This window comes from Leucopleurus acutus (assembly GCF_964270905.1).
Source record: "Leucopleurus acutus genome assembly, chromosome: 9".
Lineage (NCBI taxonomy): Eukaryota > Metazoa > Chordata > Mammalia > Artiodactyla > Delphinidae > Leucopleurus > Leucopleurus acutus.
The window spans coordinates 54,619,502-54,639,296 of NC_139144.1; the positions used below are offsets into that span (position 1 = coordinate 54,619,502).

Below are 19,795 nucleotides of genomic sequence, written 5' to 3' on the forward strand. Positions count from 1 at the left end.
CCCCAATGTTCATTGCAGCACTATTTACAATAGCCAGGACATGGAAGCAACCTAAATGTCCATCAACAGAGGAATGGATAGAGAAGATGTGGTACATATATACAGTGGAATATTAGCCATTAAAAGGAACGAAATTATGCCATTTGCAGAGATGTGGATGGACCTGGAGACTGTCATACACAGTGAGGTAGTCAGAAAGAGAAAAACAAATATTGTATAATATCGCTTATATGTGGAATCTAGAAAAATGGTACAGATGAACTTACTTGCAAAGCTATTTCTTATCCTCAGTGCTGAACATACTGAGAAAAGACAGAAGCAGGAAACCAGAAAGAAAGGAAGGGATGCTTTGCAAATATTTGCCCATACCAGTCTCAACAGGAAACATATCACACACACACTCAAACTGGGTATAATACATTCAAATTGAGTCTGATCAAGAGACAACTTTTAAAGTCAGGGCAGGGTTAGCGCTACGTTACCCACCCTGTGGGTAGGGAAGGGTCAAGGAGTGAGAGTGATTCCTGGAATTCAGAGAAAGAGAGAGAGAAAGACAAAGAGGGGAGGGAGGCAGGAAACAGCGGAGGGAAAGAGAAATATGGCGCCAACAGGCTGGGACCCAGTAGAGAAGAGCTGAAGGAATAAACACCCAATATCACTCTCGACCTGCCCTCAGATCTCCTGATTTCTTCCCACTCTTCGAATCTGTCTGGAAGCAAAAAGGCAAGGGTGTTCACTAGTGTAATCCAGGTCAGCCACTCAGGGCACAGAGCAGGATGGAAAGGATGGACACAGAATCTAGGGGAGTAAACAGAAGATACCCAGCACATCTCAAAACACACATGCACAGGAGCATGACCCAAGTGCTCCCAACCTCCGCTTCTACCTATTATAGTCTTTAGACTCAGACCAATCTAGGGTTCAAATCCTAACTTCTGTCACTTTGTAGATGAGCATCTGTGGGCAAGTGATTTAACCTCTAAGACTCAGATTCACCACTTGCAAAACAGGACTCACTAGAGGAACTGCTTTTGAGTGTTATAAGGATTAAATGAGACAACAAAGAGTGCTTAGTGGCTGTGTACAGGAAGCACCGTTACTACATGTCCCACAACACACACTTAAGTACAGTTTCCAGCACATCATCTTCCACTTACTTTGGTCCCTTAGCTGTTTAATGTATGTGTTCTATCTCCCCGGGTACACAGCATAGTCTTTCAAGACAGGCAAAAGGGACTTCCCTGGTGGTCCAGTGGTTAAGAATGCAAGGGACGTGGGTTCGGGCTCTGGTCCGGGAAGATCCATGTGCCAAGGAGCAGCTGGGCCCGTGCGCCACAACTACTGAGCCTGTGTTCTCGAGCCCGCGAGCCACAACTACTGAGCCCACGTGCCACAACTACTGAAGCCCACAGCCCATGCTCCACAACAAGAGAAGCCACCACAGTGAGAAGCCCATGCACCACAACAAAGAGTAGCCCCCGCTCAGTGCAACTAGAGAAAGCCCGTGCACAGCAACGAAGACCCAATGCAGCCAAAAATAAATAAATAAATAATAAAAATAAATTAATTATTAAAAAAAAGAAACAGGCAAGAGCTGGGTCATTTTACTCCTTTGCTACCCCCCACTGCACCTACCTGATATAGTGCTGTGTAAACAGGGCAACAAAATAAATATTTACTAAAGAAACACATAACCCCTCTAATAAAAGTAGAAAGGCTTAATTAATTTATTAACCTGCAGAACAGAAGTATCACTAATGAAATCACTTTCTGTCTCCTCTGGTCTATAAAGTGCTCACTTGATTCATAAGTGGATATACCTTTTCAGCATGTGCTTCGAATTTTAATATACACAAACTTGGCATCACTCCAATCGGGGATAATAAGAAAAAGAGGGACCTGGAATTGGGAATAGAAACAGAAAACAAAGCAGACAGCAGAGCAGGAGTAACAGTCTTGGGAAAAATTAAGGAAGATGAGGGAAGATAAGTGCGGGTCCCACAGGTGCCCACTGGTGGGCAGCGTCTGCGAGGATGGAGGCCACTAAGAAGTGTGCAGAAAAGGCTCAAACAGCTGGTGCTCAGGCAAGACCTGTTAGAGCCAAGGCTATTCAGTGGATACACCTTTGTATTGGGAGGGAAAGAGAAAAGTACTGGGGTTAAATAGATTAAACAAAACTACTCAGGCATCCCTGATAATCCCCATCTCTAAGACCACTATGGAAACAAGGAAGTAGGATCCCAGAGGCCTGCCCATGCGTGCGGATCCATAAAATGAAGTCAACAGCTATAAGCACTAAAAACCAGAAAAACACTAAACATCTGGACAAAGAACCAGATGAAGAAAAACAGCGGCCTCCAGCTCTGACCTTGCAAGAAAGAAAATAACTACAAACAGATCACAACAACTGTGAGGGAGGACATATCTAGCAACCCGAGTGACTGTTTCAGTCAGTGAGAATGCCGAAACATTAGGTATTTTAGAGGTCAGAGAGTTAATAGAAGAAATTACATGGGTATTGAAAGACTAAAAAAGTAAAAAGGGGACACAGAGATAACCATGATATTAGTCACTGCAAGAAGCAGCCACAACCTTAGGGCTGAAGAAACAAAAGGGAAGATGTGGGGTTACCAGGACCTGGGCGCTCAAAGGAGGGACTGATAACAGGTCTCAAAGCAGGGTGGGGAGAACAGGACACACACAGTATAACTGATACTTGGACCTTGGTTGGCACCATGGCAGACTTGATGCCAAAAATTCTTAAATAAACTACAGACTAGAGCTGTAGCGACCACAGGAGAAACGCTGACAGGAGCTGAAAACAGCAAAGCCCTTTCTCCCCCTTGCTCCTACATTTCAGTCTTCTGCCAGTGCCTCCTACTGCCAGAAACCAACAGGAATCTAGCTGGCAAGGGAATCTGGGAGATGGATTTCGCAGAGCTCCAGCCCCAGCCTCACACAAAAAGGCAGAAAATGGTGGGCTTGAAGCTGAAACCACAAATAAACAGCCGGCGCAGTTTGATATCCACATTTTCCCTATTAGGTTTCAAGTTCCTCGACTGAAAACTCTCCAATATTGGTTTTCCAGGAACCTAACCTTGAGAACCAGTGAATGTCATGAAGCTTTTCTGACTAACAATAAGTTGAAATACTTCACTAAAACTCCTTTCCTCTGTCCGGACTGTAAATATTTCCTATCTATTTGGGACAGAAATTTCATAGGATAGAGCATAAAGAAAGATTTATAATTGAGAACACTGGCCAAATACAACAATTTCTTCCAACACAGGAAAATTCTTCATAGACTCCTAGCATTTCCAAAATCTGTTTAAATGCATGTCTCCTAATTCTCCTACACAAAGAGCTGGCCTCTGTATTGGGATGAGATTTGGGGGCGCTGAGAGGAACGAGTGTATTTGCTTTGCAGGTTAGAGAGGTGTGAATCTTTGGGGCCCAGGAGGTGAGTAGTCACTCTCCGAGAAAGCTTCCAGTGACCCCAGTCTCCTAGAGCTCAGACTTGTGGAGGCCCCTGCCATACTAAATAGGGCTGACCTGTGTAACCACAAGGATATTACAGAAACAACCACGTGTGATTTCCGCCGGAAAGCTGTAGCTTCCATCTTGCTTCCTCTCTGATTACTCACTCTGGAAGAAGCCAGCCACCAGAATGTGAGAACCTTCTCTGTAGCTCTACAGAGATATTTATTTAAGTGGCAAGGAACTGAGGCTTTCTGCCAACAGCCATGGTACAAGCACACCCTCCAGGCCCAATCAAGCCTTCAGATGACTACAGTTCCAACAGCTTGACTACAACCTCTGAAACACCCAGAGCCAGCACCATCCAGCTAGGTTGATTGCAAATTCCTGACCCCCAGAAACTCTGTGAGATAACAGATGTTTATTGTTGTTTGAAGGCATTAAGATCAGAGGCAACCTATTATGGAGCAACAGATGACTAACATACTCTCAAAGAGCCCTCCTTGGGACTTCCCTGGTGGCGCAGTGGTTAAGAATCCACCTGCCAATGCAGGGGACATGGGTTCAAGCCCTGGTCTGGGAAGATCCCACATGCCACAGAGCAACTAAGCCCATGCTCCACAACTATTGAGCTCACGAGCCATAACTGCTGAGCTCACAAGCCTCAACTACTGAGCCCACATGCTGCAACTACTGAAGCCCATGTGCCTAGAGCCCGTGCTCCACAACAAGAGAAGCCACCGCAATAAGAAGCCTATGCACTGCAACGAAGAGTAGTCCCCACTCGCCACAACTAGAGAAAGCCCACATACAGCAATGAACACCCAATGCGGCCAAAAAATAAATAAAATTTAAAAAACAAAAGGATCCGCCTGCCAATGCAAGGGACACGGGTTCGACCCCTGGTCCAGGAAGATCCCACATGCCACGGAGCAACTAAGCTTGTGTGCCACAACGAGTGAGCCTGCAGTATAGAGCCCACGAGCCACAACTACTGAGCCCGTGTGCTGCAACTACTGAAGCCCACGTGCCTATAGCCCATGCTCCGCAACAAGAGAAGCCACCGCAGTGAGAAGGCCGGGCACCGCAGTGAGAAGGCCGGGCACCGCAATGAAGAGTAGCCCTTGCTTGCTGAAACTAGAGAAAGCCTGCGCGCAGCAACGAAGACCCAACGCAGCCAAATAATAATAATAATAATAAATAAATAAAAATTTTTAAAAGAAGAGCTCTCCTTAGTCATATTCTCTCATTCCTTAGTCAAGTGGACAAGAATTCGTTTCACATGCATTGCTCCTGGTCCCCTGATTGGGCCTGAAAGCATCTTCTAGTTTCATTAATGTGGTTTATTTAAAGAGTCCAGCTGCTCCCACCCTCTACACTAGTCTTTTAACATATCTTAAATTTTCTGTCAACTAAGCCAACGAGGAATTAGATGACCAGGAGGTTTTAAGCCCCTTTTACTGGAAGCATTCAAGCAGATGATCAAAGGTTATAAAGTACTTCCTATACCAACTGGAAGGTGGGACTACATGACCGGCAAGGTTTCTAATCACACTAAGAAGGTTCTAAGACACAAGTCTCTGGGTGTGCCCCCCAAAACTGTGCAGTAATTCTCATCAGGTATAACTAAGTATTGAAAGTAGCCTGGAGTTCACAGGAAAAAAAAAAAAAAAGAATTAAAATGGCTTATGAACTTAAAAAGAAAAGATGCTCAGACTAACTAATAATTAAAGTAATGCAAATGTAAGAGAACTAGTAAAGCATTAATTTACATGTGCCAGATTGGAAAAATCTACAAGTTTCAGAAAAGACATCAGGGCAAAGGGTAGAGAAACAGACATGGGGGGTGGGGGGTGAATCAGTGCAAGCTCTTTGAAAGGCAATTTGGGCAATATTAAAATTTTAATTCCCCTTAGCCTGAGTGACTCAGCACTTTCAGTTGAAATTATCTATTCTGTGTGTAAGGACAAAATCCTATAAATGACGTAAATGGTCACCAATTTTAAAAATGGGTAAATAAATTTTAGTGCAACTATGCAATGAATAGCATGCAACCTATGAACAGAATGAGTTGTATCTATATATGGGCTGATATGAAACATTCTCAAGATATATCGTTAGAAAGAAAAATAAGATACGTCTTAGTATAAAACTTCTGCAAGGAATTTTTAAAATGCTGTTCATATTTGCCACTAGGAAGGGGTACTAGGGACTTGGGAGAAGGCTTTGCTGTATGCTCATTTGTTCTGCATGAGTACACTCTATTTTTAATTTTTTTAAAGTGGCAGGGCGAAGTTTAATGCAGAGAAAAAGAACAAAAGAAAAAAATACAGGGTTAAGTTATAGCTACGTTCCAAGTAATTTAAAATGCAGTCCATCAAAGTAGCCAGGGTCTGGCTTTGGGCTTAAGACACTCACATGCACATTCAACCGTTAAAAATCATCTCGGAGAAGAAAGGTCCTTCGCACTGTCAGTGTGCCTCTCACTAATTGGGGAATGAGAGCTCTCTAGCCATCATAATGCAAACCACTAACTCAATGACTGGAGGGATCCATGAGATGAACATCTTCCTGCCCTAAGCTTTGTAAATCATGAAATGTGATAAAATTGCCTTTCTTTGAATGTTTAGGCAAAGAATGGCAAGGTTAAAGAAATAAAAAGTAGTCAGCATTCATTTTACTGACTGGTGGGGGTCATCCAGAGCACACAACTGCTGTTAAAAAGTTGGCTGCCCCCCCCCCGCCGCCTGCCTCTGCCCATAAATGTCAGCCGTGATTTTCTTCTCCATTGACCAAACCCTTCCTGAGACTAGGCGAGCACTTCCCAGATCAGTGATCTGCGTAAAAGAAGTCTAGTAAGTGGCGGTTAATTATTCTCAGGGTGTGTGACACAGAAGGGAAACTGCATTCAAAAAGAACATTCTTTTTCTCTTTGGGCCAATATGTTAAAGATGAGACCTTCGTGTCTTAGAATGGGCTTGTATTTGCTAACAGGTGAGGCACTTTTGTTCATCTCGTGACAAATAAATTGTAACTGTCTAAAAACATTCATTTAAATGTTATCAAAGATGACCTATGTTATGACCTATTTAAAAAAGAGGAAAATACCCAGAGTTTCCTAAAAACTTATTTAAGCAATGCTATCATGAGACTAGACTGAACCCTCCCAAAAACAACTTTACCAAGGCCTTCACCCAGATGTTCAGATTCTTTTTCAATTCAAACCTGACAAATGTCTAGAATTTTAAAAACTCCTTTTGAGTTACAGAAAAAGAGGGGGGAAAGGTGTAGAACCAGTTTTAACCAGTCTCTCTGGAGATTTTTAATCATTTTAAGGTTTAAAGAAAAATCATTCTTTTAATAATTAGAAATAAGTTTTAGTTGTAGATGATAAACTGTCAACCAAGCATAGGCCCAAAGTTAGTTTCTGTAATCAAAACACTAATACCTGAACTGAAGACTTCTTTATCCAGAAGAGGCCAAGTGCCCAAAGTCGTAATAAGTAGAGAACCTTCCAACTATAATAATTTGTCAATATGTATATAAACATGTTAAAAAGGACACATGTAACCCCTAATCACCACATCTCTGTACAATGTAAATTCCATAAGATCGGGACCCTCATCCTTTCCTACAAAATGCCTAGCCCATGCGGGTGCTCACTAAAATCAAAGGAGCTCATTTTTATAAAGGTATCTACTTTCTTTTCTTAGAATTAGGATCTCGAAAGTTCACAACTATGTACCTTGTGAGTTTTGCCTAATCTTTATGCAAAAATAAAAGCTAAATTCAACTGAATTTTTCAAAGTAACATGAACTTTTAGTCTCATTATATGTTTAAATTCAGTAAGTTGTAATGTGTCCATGATCATCATTTAGGTACATTAGAAATTAAACAGGCCTTTGGTGACCACTGCAGGAATCTGATGACCACTCTGGGCTGCACTGCCCAAATGGGTGCCCATAGAATGTTCCTCCACATTGAATCACTGGGGGTGCCCCTATGAAGTGATCTAAGAGACATGAGAGTAAGGTTAAAACCAGTTTCCTCACTGAAGAATTTCTCAGAAATCTGAACATTAAATGTGCATCCATCAAGCAGAGGAGGTAAGTTTCCCAAGATTTGAACAGGAAACACTTTGTAATCTATGTGTGGTTATTGTTGGGTCTTTTTTCCCCTTAACATATATAAATGAATTATAGAGCTGTTTCCTCAAATTGGACATAAGCTCAACAGGGATCCACAGATTCCCTTCCCAGCATTGAGACCTGAGACAAGTTATTTAGTCATCAGATTCCCCACCTGTAAAATGGAAATAAAGATATGACTTAACTCATACTTTGCTGTAAGGAAATCAAAAACTAAAATACATTAATCAATCAATAATTGTTTTGACTATTACCATCATTCCTGTTTTAGACTGCTTGGACTGCCATAAGAAAATACCAAGACTGGGTGGCCTAAACAACAGAAATTTATTGTCTCAGAGTTCTGGAGGCTGGAAAGTCCAAGACCAAGATCAGGCAGGGTTCAGTTTCTGGGGAGGGCTCCCTTCCTGGCTTGTACCTTCTCATTGTGTCCTCACATGGTAGAGAGAACAAGCTCTCTGGTGTCTCTCTAAGGACACCAATCCTACAAGATCAAGGCCTACCCTTATGCCCTCATTTAACCTTAATTACTTCCATAAAGGCTCCATCTACAAATACAGTCACATTGGAGGTAAGGCTTCAATTTAGGAATTTAGGGAGGACACAATTCAATCCATAGCAATTCCCCTTCCATTTGATTTCTATTCTTTCACTCCTTAGTATCTACTACATTGCTGAAAGAATAAAAATCTCAGGCTGTTGAGGAGTGAACAAGTTTGTCCCTTTACTGTTGCCACAGACCCATACAGAGTAAGGCTGTTGGTCTGACTCTCTGGGTCAAATAAATGAAGCCACTCGACCTTGAGAAGACAGAAGAAAAAAGAGAGAGAGAGAAAGTATCCCCTGGCTTCCTGACTCAGCCATCAGAAGAATATCAGGCTGTACAGCAAAGTGATTCAGTTGTACATTAAATCAACTACACACCAATAAAATTAAAATATTTTTTTAAAACAAGAAGAATATCAGGCTGTTTATCATAAAGGGATCAGACATGGAAAGAGTTGGGTGTGGGAAACATGGGCTCCACATACATTTTACAACTCCTCTCATCACCTAGTGGGGAAACCACTTTCAGATACAAGATTTTGCTGCTGTTGTAGCTGCTGGATCAGCCAAATCCATAATTTTATGAATTAAGAAATTTCCATATGGTGCCCATCAAAACAAGTAATCATAATCCTATGTGATGAGAATGTAAAAATGAAAAGTAACTAAAATTAAAAGTCAAAAAACAGGCTAAAATAAAATGTTTGTCTTAAGCGTGACAATAACTAACACTGATATTAACATATGAAAGGAATACAAGGAATGGAAGCATATTAAAAACAAAAACAACTGCATGTACTAATGAACAAATAGGAAACACCAAGGAGCCAACAACTCTTCAGCCAGAGGGAACCTCTGGGAACTCCTTGTCGGCACCACAGTGTTTGATGGCTGTGTCTATAATTCACACTCTCCTTAGGATGCCCTCCCTTTGCCCCTCATCCTTCCTCCAGGCAAAGACTGGTCCATCTTTCAAGCTGCACATATATATAACCTCGCTCCTATACTGGCCACATCCCCCAGGTTCCTCCTCAAACACCTTTTTATACTTTAATTGAAGCACGCATTTTACCTACTGTAATTAATTATCTCCTCATGAGATGTGGAATTTTTTTGAGTGCATGGGCTAAATAAGTCTTTCTCATCTTGTACCTCTAGTATCTGGCACAAGGCCTGACAGAGAGTGGCTATTCAGTAAATGTTCATTGAATAAATAAAAATGTCCATCTGGGACTTCCCAGGCAATCCAGTGGTAAAGGCTCTACGCTTCCAATGCAGGGGCGTGGGTTCAATCCCTGGTGGGGAACTAAGATCCCACATGCTGCGCCGTGTGGCCAAATAAATAAATAAATAGAAATAATTTTAGGGACCTCTCTGGTGGCGCAGTGGTTAAGAATCTGCCTGTCAATGCAGGGGACACAGGTTCAATCCCTGGTCCAGGAAGATACCACATGCCGCAGAGCAACTAAGCCCATGGGCCACAACTAGTGAGCCCGTGGGCCACAACTACTGAAGCCTGTGTGCATAGAGCCCATGCTCCACAGCAGGAGAAGCCACCACAATGAGAGCCCATGCACTGCAATGAAGAGTAGCCCCTGCAACTAGAGAATAAATTTATTTTTTTTAATAATTAATTTTAAAAATAAAAATGCCCATCATTAATGAGGTAACCGCAGGAAACAAACCCAAGTCTAAAAACAATTTATTTAGTCAAAGAAATACCATTTAAAGCAACTTTGACTATGGTAGGGGACACTGTACTTAACAAAACAGTAAAATTTTATTTTAAATGTTAAAAATTGTTCAACCCTTCAGAAAAATAACATGGCACTACTTATTTAAAGTCTCAGCAATCTATTAATTCCTGAGAGTCAGCTAGAATTTTATCCAAGGAAAACAGCCAATGGGGGGAAAAAAAAAAAAACTCGTACAGAAATTTTCATTATTTAAAATATCAAAATATGAGAAAATCCTTACATAGGAGGAGAATGAGCAAAGTATCCTTCATCAACTCAATGAAATATTATGCAACAAAAAAACTGATAATTTAAGATTGCAGAAATATGGGGCTTTTTCTTTTCAGTGTCTAAGGTTACATCTGGAACAGTTCACCATAAATTTATGTAAAGGATACAAAGTATGTCATTTCTGGCATACTGCAACCATTGACATTTTAAAAATAGAACTATTACATTATTGTTTAAGCAGCTCTATTGAGTTATAATTTATATGCCATACAAATTACTAATTTAAAATATACAACTCCAAATACATTCACAAAGTTGTGCAAACATCAACATAATAAATTTTAGAACATTTTCATTGCCTCAAAAAGAAACCCCACACTCCCTAGCTGTCAGCCCCAATCCTCCCATCACTCTCCTACCCAGCCCTAGGCAACCATTAATCTACTTCCTGTATCTATAGGTTTACCTATTTTGGAAACTTTGTATAAGTGGAAACATAAAATATGTAGTCCTTTGTGACTGGCTTCTTTCTTTTAGCCTAATGTTATCAAAGCTCATTCATGTTTTAGCATCTATCAGTACTTCACTTCTTTTTATTAACAAATAACATTCCCTTGTACATGTGTATCATTTTTTATTTATCCTATCAGTTGACGGACATTTGGATTGTTCTCATTTCTTAGTTATTATGAACAATGCTGCTGTGAACATTTGTATAGATGTTTGTGTGTGGACATGTTTTCATTTCTTTTGTGTATATACTGAGGAGTGGAATTACTGGACCATACCATAACTTTATGTTTAACAATTTGAGGAACTACAGACTGTTTTCGAAAGCAGCTGAATCACACGTCTTCGCCAACACTTGTAATTATCTGTAGTTTTTATTCTAGTCATCATAGTAGGTGTAAGGTGGACTCTCACTGCGATTTTTACTTGCAATTCTGATAGCTAATGATGTTGAGCATCTTTTTATATGTTTATTGACCATTTGTATATCTCCTTTGGAGAAATGTCTACTCAGATCCTTTGACAATTTTTAATATGATTATTTGTCTTTTTATCATTGAGTTGTAATAGTTCTTTATATTTTCTGGATACTCACCCCTTATCAGACATATGATGTGCAAAAACTTTCTCCCATTCTGCGGGCTGCCTAAATATCATGGAGATTTCATTCCCACCATAATCCATATAAAACATACATGAATAAGGACTAGGAAATTTTACATCATACCCTTTTCTCTTTGAAACGATATTTCATTCCTCTTTTCCCTCAGAATTTCATACTAACATATTTATGCTTGAAAGTCTTATTTATTAATTCTCTATTGTACTTCTCTGCAACAAAGAGTTTCATACATACTTTAAAATTTTAAATGCCTTTGATCTCCTGTGACCACAAAACTCTAAGCTTTAATGTTTTTCTTCTGGATTCAGTTATAATTATTTTTATATTTTTTGTGTTTTTATTATAATTACTTATAATTATTGTATAATTATTAATAGGACATAGTAAGCATAATATTTACCATGATAAATACTTATTAAGTATAAGGAATAAATTTCATTGGTAATGCATCGCTTAATAAGGTGAATGGGATTGGGGAAAATTAAGAGGCATTAAGATTCACCTGACATCAAAACTATGAACTGGTCCTTTGTTTGATTATCAGGGCTTTGAAAATCTTAGATCAATATGCCAATAGTAAGATTAGAGATGGAGGAGAGTGTTTTTTGTAAAACAGAAGGCTATAGTAGAAGAAAAGGTGAGAAAAAAGATTCTGCATCATGCCCAGACCATGGATGTGTTTTCAGGGAGAGGAGTTTCCCGAAAGAATACATCAGAAGTTAAGGATCTGGAAAGAGATTCCCTGGATAGTTTTATCCAGGCCTACATACCTCTTGGAAAGTCTTTTCGTAAGTGTACATGTTACCCAGTTGGGAGACAGCTGCATCAGAGGGTCTTGTGCTCCTTTGGATGATTATGCATAATAAATACTTACTATATCACACAAAGTCTCTCTTTGCTAACACCTCTTTCTATACAGGACAGAAGTGGTACCTTAGGTGGAGAACGCAGCTTACTTTCTCCAGTATTTCTTAATAAAATACGATGGGTCAAAGCAGTCAAGATAATTCAAATAATCAAGAAGGTTTATGTTAAGCAGTTGGTAAGAAAAGATCCAAATGCTGATTAATTTTATGTAATTTTCTTTTACTCTAAAGTTTGATGGCTTCAAATCAGTTGCTACACTAGACAGCAACATATAATAAGCCTAAAATAGCTACTTTTAAAATCAGGCTTAAGTTTGACAAGAGCTTATGAGTGGATTAATATTGCTTACACTCGTCTAAACGTCACTTTGACAAACTACATGTTTGTCTTGATGACATCTCCCCCAGGCATATGGCGCTTCCATTAACTCTGGTGTTATCTTTGCAGCAGGAGAATATGCCTAATTGTTTTCAGAATATTCATAAATTACAAGGCCTCTCGTTGGTCATGATTCATAATTGCTTATAATATTGAGGGGAAAGATCCCTACACAGATGCTATCCAGTGTGTGGGGTTTTTTTTAAATTATTATTAATTTCAAAGAACAAACTGTTCTCTTTGAGGCAAACATTTAACAGTCATGATCCAAATTTTAGACGAAAATGTTACCTTATAAAGTGTAACACAAAAAAGATGTTAGGCTGAATTTTATCATGGCAACCTTGGGCAACTGAGAGAAACTGCAAATATGAAGTCAAAGAAGATATAAATTCATGATATTCAAAACAATTCCATTCAAGAAGTATTTATTAATAACTCTCCTTGCATAATACTCTATGATAAACATACGCAAGATAAACACACTTCAGCCCTTGATTATATCACCTAACTGGCAACATGAAATACACAAAGAATGTGAGGATTATAAGGGGATGTGTGATCCAAATATCCATCCCCAAACTCAGGTCAGCATAATGCAGAACTATCCTCTGGGGAACGGATGACTCATAAAATCAGTTCCACGGTCATATTCCTCCCCATCCACCTTTCCTGCAGCGACACAAAAATTCAAACAAATCAACTACAGATCTTGCCAAATAGACAATCTTTCATGAGATTAATTAAAGTAACTTTGGAAAACTGCTTGTCACACACAAGACCACAGAAAATGAGGATCTCGAGATCCTCTTTATAATTATCAAAGATTTTTAAATCTACACGATTACAGATGCTTTAAAAGGGAATGAAATGACTATCAACTTTTTTTTTTTTTTTGGCCACACCACGCGGCTTGCAGGATCTTAGTTCCCCGACCAGGGACTGAACCCGGGGCCCTGCCAGTGGAAGCTCGGAGTCCTAACCAGTGGACCGCCAGGGAATTCCCATTATCAGATATTTTAATCCCCTGGAAAAATATAAATAAATAAATAGGACCCTCTTTATGATTATACGTAAACAAAAGATAGCATATGTGTTATACAATTTCAGAAATGATTATTCCCAAAAAACTTAATTCATTTCTTTTTTTTCTAATTATTCGCACATTTTTTCTAATTAGTTGCAAACAAAAACTAGAATGAACTTAATCTTATGATTATCAGTTAACTTTCTAAAAGACCAAATCCCAATCAAGCCTTATATGCATAGTAATCATGAAATGTTGTTCTTCATTGTAAGTGGATTCACCTTCAGTAAACCTTTTCCAGTGCCAATCATCCTTGAGCCTCCTATATCTTTCTAGTTCCAATTAATGAGCAACATTCTAACCAGATCTAAGCCTACTCGAATTATCTGTGCTTAAAGGGGTTTTCTGCTGCGGAACCTGCTGCCATCTTTCTCCAACTCAGTCCCAGGAGCCCTTCCTGGCGCCAAGTGTATGCTGTGTACTCCTCCCCCACCAACTTTGGCCTTTGTGCCCAGTGGCCCACGCAACCCAACCACTGAGCAAGACACACAAGCCTCCCCAGACCATGAGTCTTCATGGATTCCCTTGTTTATCACTCTGGAGTAGACAAATGTATAACTGTCAAAAATTCTTACAACAGTGGACCCTGGTCTAAGAATCTTAAATTCTTCCTGGAAAGCTAAAACATATTCTACTTTTACTCACTTGACATGCTTGAACTTTAATTCATAAAACTACCCCCCTACCACCACTACCAGCACTCTTCACCCCTTCACACCTCAGCATTTTGCTAATCCCTTTCTCCAAGGTGGTCTGTCTTCCCAAACTAAAACCACAAGGGAAGCAAAACAGTGGGTCTCAGGTAGGCACTCTGCCTTTCTGAGGAGCTCCAGGCAAGAAGTCACCAAGTAAGCTAGGGCACTTTACCACATGTTCAGTCATTCACAAATCATTTACCACAACTTGTATGATGCACAGCATCTAGTGAATTCAGAGATGTTAAATGAGCAGCTTGGAGAAATAAGCCAAAGCCAGAATGTAAGAATCCTTGATTCCATGATGTTCCCATAAGAACAGGGAGTTTTGACCCTACCAGACCCCAGCCACATTTTGATAGCAACCTTTGGAATCCATAGACACAGTACACACAGAGAAAGAGAGAAAACTGTAGTATAAAGGCAAATAAACAGGAGTAGTTTTTACCATCTTTCATATGTGTAAATTATGTGTATACATATTTTAAGATACAAATAGGCATGACTACACTAAATGATTTAATGATGTAAGATGCTTGCAACTATCTTTAATGAGTAAATTTGAATTTAAAAAGAGTAAAATTCATTCACCGGACTGTTCAACACTTTTTATTGGATACTTTAAAATAAAGGCAAAGTGTGTGTGTGGGGGGGGGTGTATTCATAATCATATATTGCCCACAATGTGTACTGGTACAATTCAAATACCACAAGCAGCACTGCTACAGGTGAAGGGATTTGCCAAAATGGTGGACATGTCTTTGAAAAGTTACCAATAAATCAAAGTACAACTTTTGAAGTATTCAGCAGTTATATTTCTGAAAATTTCAGGATATATTAAAACTGGGTCAAAAAAAAATTTTGTATGTTAAATGGGGTTAGGTTTTTGGCTCAGATAATTATAGACAGATATTTCACCAACAGAAGCTCTGACTGGGCTATTCTAAGATTTTGCAGGATGCACAGGATAAGCTTTCACTTGTTTGGTATTGTTCTGTATACTACAGAATGTCTAGCACCTCTGGTCCTCCACCCACCAAACACCAATAGCGCACTCCATTCTTTTGGACAACTGAAGTCAGTTCCCACCAATTTCCAAAACACTACTTGTGAAAGCAGTACCCCTCCCACTGAGACCCACTGAATAAAGCTGTTCGAAAAGTACTGGCTGGGGACTAACAGGCACCAGACCCAGTGAGAGGCACTAGGGACAAAGTGGTGAAAAAAACAGAGCTTAGAGCATAGTGGAGAAAGTGACATTAAACAACATCCAAGGGCTTCCCTGGTGGCGCAGTGGTTAAGAATCCACCTGCCAATGCAGGGGACACGGGTTCGAGCCCTGGTCCAGGAAGATCCCACATGCCGCGGAGCAACTAAGCCCGTGCACCACAACTACTAAGCCTGTGTTTTAGAGCCCATGAGACACAACTACTGAGCCCGTGTGCCACAACTGCTGAAGCCCACATGCCTAGAGTCCATGCTCCGCAACAAGAGAAGCCACCACAATGAGAAGCCCGTGCACCGCAACGAAGAGTAGCCCCCGCTCGCCACAGCTAGAGAAAGCCCGCGTGCAGCAATGAAGACCCAACGCAGCCAAAAATAAAATAATTAATTAAATAAATAAATTTATTTTTTAAAAAAACCCCAAGTAATTATGTCAATACAGAACATTCTAAGTACTATGAAAGAAAATTAATAAACTAATAGTTTAGATGGTGGGGTGGCATGTGACTTCAGAAGTTTGTGGATCAGTGGAAATATTTTATTAACTTGGAGACATAAATAGGGTTGTCAGCTTTTTGATTTTGTCATGAAAGATCATTTTTTAAAAAAAATAAGAACTACCATTTACAATCACCGTGGTAACAAGAAGGCAGGAAAATTATTTCTGAATTTTAAAAAGTGGATAAAACAAGAACACTTTTAGTGTACTGGAAAGCCTCACTCACTACATTATTATTTTTCTCTTTTTGTTGCAGGCTAATAAAAACTTATCAAAGATTGGCATTTTTGTGACCATAGCACAAAATCCTTGCTGCTCCAAGTGTGGTCTGTGGACCAGCAAAATCAGCATCGCCAGAACACTTTTGAGAAATGCAAAATCTCAGGCCCCACCTCAGACCTACAGCATCAAAATCTGTTAACAAGACCCCCAGGTGATTCACATCCACACTGAAGTTTGAGAAACACTGTCCTAGAATAGATAGTGACCCTCCAATGGCTGAAAATCAGCCATACCCATCTACATTGAAGATTCAAAAATGATCTTTAACACTCGAGAACCATTTTTCTCAAAGAAGGTAACTGAAGGATCCTGGAAAAACCAGGGCACAGGATGAAATATAAAGCAGATGAGCTGGCATCCTAAGGATCAAACATCTTTCACCTTTTAAACTTGATGATCTTGAAAAGTAGTGGGGGGCATGGTCAATCACAAACAACAGTCACAGCTGTGCACTAGACTTCAGGAGCGTGAAACAGAGTTCCCCAGCTTCCGCGCAAGATAGCGCATCCAGGGAGTGTGCTAAACGCTGAGTCTTGTTAGGACTGCTAAGTCTTGCCGTAAGACAAAGCAATTTTTATCACTAGCTATCAACAAGTCAACCAACTGTTTAGGTAGGTTGACACCTGCTACATTTTAATTCATGTTTTAGGATATTTTATCCCACAACTGGTTTTTCTAACAGAGAAAATCTCTCTAGATACGTGTTAATTACTGGCAAAGACATGAGGCACAGACTCATGCCTCTTTTCTCAGCCACTTGGTTGGGAAAATAATTGCCAGTACAGTGCAGCGCTTTTTCAAGACAAAAGGAAAGTTTAAGTATAGATCCCTGCTAACCAATAAGGCAGCTGCGAGTCACATATGGCTACCAACCACCTGAAATGTGGCTAGTCCAAACTGAAACACGCCGCAAGTCTAAAATACATACGTGGAGTTTTAAAACTTGCTCCCCCAAAAAGTTAAATAACACAATAATAATTTTTATACTGATTACATGTCCAAATTATAATACTTTAACATATCGGGTTAAATAACATAAAATTAAAGTTACCTATTCCTTTTACAGTTTCAATGTGACTACTAAAAATTTTTCATTTTCTAGTAAATTTTAATGTGGCTTGTATTATAGTTCCACTGGATAGTACAGGTCTAGAAGCACATGAGATTTACACAAGCATTGACCTTAAGTTTAAAGAAAGTATGGAGATAACTGCAGAAAACATGTATTTAGGAGGTAGTCAAATTTAAAAGGGGACAGAAAGTGTTCAGCAGATCTTTTTTATTTTAACAACTGCTGAGCAAGAGAGCCCTTTCTGAAATGGGGGGGGTCCCTGGATTTATATCCAAAGAAGAGAGAAATAAAAATAATATTTAAGAAAAATAAAGTATTAATATTTAATAAAAATAGAGAAGGGGGAGGAGTTCATACAAACTGAAGCGCAATCCCAGTGATGATGAGTTCTCTCAGAGTCTAGGAATGCAGAGGAGTGGAAAAGATAAACAAATTCCACTGACAAGAGCCAATAATTTCCTGGCCTGAGCCACGCAAATCACTAAACTTTCCCAGCCCTACATGGGGAAGGTAAAACCACAATCTCAATACTTGAGTCAGATCAAGAAAGGTGCTACATGTGGAGCACAGCCAGGGGCTAACCATGTTGGTTTGCAGAGATGACACTATAAATGGAAGTGAACTCACGCTTCTTCTTCCGTTGTACAAAGAAAAGCAGAAAAACTTCCATGAGCTTAAAAAGTAGATTCAAAACTTACTTTTTTTAACACGAAGACCTTACATACCTGCGTTAAAACAGCATCCCCAACAACTGGAAAACGGTGCTGGTCGGTTAGTTCAGGGACGAGGCTACGAATATGAAACAAGCAAAGGAGCTGAAACCATCTCCAATCTGGGCAGATTCCTCTCATTCCTGTCTCGGGAACAATCCCATCACTTAGGAAATCTGGATCTCTGCCAACACACTGCCTGTGCAGTCGGCTGGGGGATGGGGGAGGAGGGTGGAAATGTCTGGGCAGCTGGCTTTTATCACAAAGCCTTCTCTCTTTGAAAGGCTTACAATGAATTTCCTAGACATGATATAACACAATATTTTAAGGGTTTAGTAGTACAAAAACATCACATTTAAAAAAAAATGTGTCCAAGGTATAAGAGGCCAATAACGACATAAACAGAGTCTGATGCAAATTCCAGCGGTTTTTAAATTCCTTTCATTAGGCTTAACCTCAACACATCTATATGAGAGAAAAAGAAACTAATATATTGAGAGCTTAATAGAGGCACCAAGTACTTCCCTACCTTATCCCACTTAAGAATGACTAACTTCTGACAGGAAATTTACTGTGAGCCATTCATGTATTGAAACTCATGTGAACCTAACAACCCTATGAGGTAGGTATTATTAGTATCCCCCTGTTTCAAGATACACGGAGAGGTTAAGTATCATACAACCAAGAGGTGTTGGAGCCTGGACAGGACTGCAGGTTTATGACGTCAGGCAGCTGGGCACCAGCACCCTGAATTCTCACCTAACACATGAAACTGCCTCACAGCCTTCACTCTCAGAGGAGGAGACTGAGGCTCAGAGAGATTAGGAGACGTCTGTTCATCGTAACAAAGGGACTGCATGGTGGAGCACGGACTCGAATCCATATCTAACGCTGAATTCTCATAAGCAGCTTCCTGTTTTCACCAAACCTTTGCCCCAGCTTGCAATACTGTCAGAAGTCATTTATCCCTATTCCTCAAGGGAGGGTTGCTAGCCAGGTCATCTCCCTTCTCTTCTCTTAGCCAAACTGCCAATATTCCTACTATAGTATGAGCTTTTGGCCCTTGAGGCATCTGAAAAATACAAAATAGGATTTACGCTCTTCACAGCTATGTAAAATTAAGTATTCAGGTCTATAAATCTGTCATGGAATACGGAAAATCAAATGCATTTGTCTGAATGGAGAAATTAGTGGCTGATTCATATTATTTCTCATTAATATTATAATATTCAGGAAATTAAGTACCATTTTGAAATCCACATTATTAGAGCTTTTAGGTCACACACCTTGCCTGATTTGATCCTAAATGCACTGTCCTTAAATCCTGACTTTCTTGGGTGAAGCAGAATAATGGGGTCAAGGTAGGAGGACAGGAAACTTTGGTTCCAGACCCAGCTCCACTGTAAGAATAGAAAATTGTGGCTTGGGGCACAGCACTCACCTTCTTGGAAGGCAATTTCCCCCTCTACAAAACAGGGATGAAAATATTTATCCACTACCTCACAGGGCTGCTGCAAGAACTGACTGAGATAACATGTGAAATTGTTCTGTGAACTCTGAAGCCCTGCAAAATCTGTTATGAATATGCAGTGACGCTCTTGCCTGACGTTAGCCAGCAGGAGAAGGGGCTTCAGGACCTCTGATGATGGCAAAGAGGGAGACAGCAGTCTGTCCCCCTAATCCCACATGCCCAATAATTCACCCTCCAGG

At 40.0% G+C, this 19,795-nt stretch overlaps 1 protein-coding gene across 1 annotated transcript in view; it reads right to left on the minus strand.

Moving 5' to 3' along the window:
- Positions 1-18,192, minus strand: part of CDK14 (cyclin dependent kinase 14) — a 554,405-nt gene extending 536,213 nt beyond the window's left edge. Inside the window, exon 1 of the mRNA XM_082846673.1 lies at positions 18,101-18,192. The gene's annotated coding sequence lies outside the window, so the exon portion shown is untranslated. The remainder of the gene's footprint in view (positions 1-18,100) is intronic.
- Positions 18,193-19,795: the final 1,603 nt, after the last annotated feature.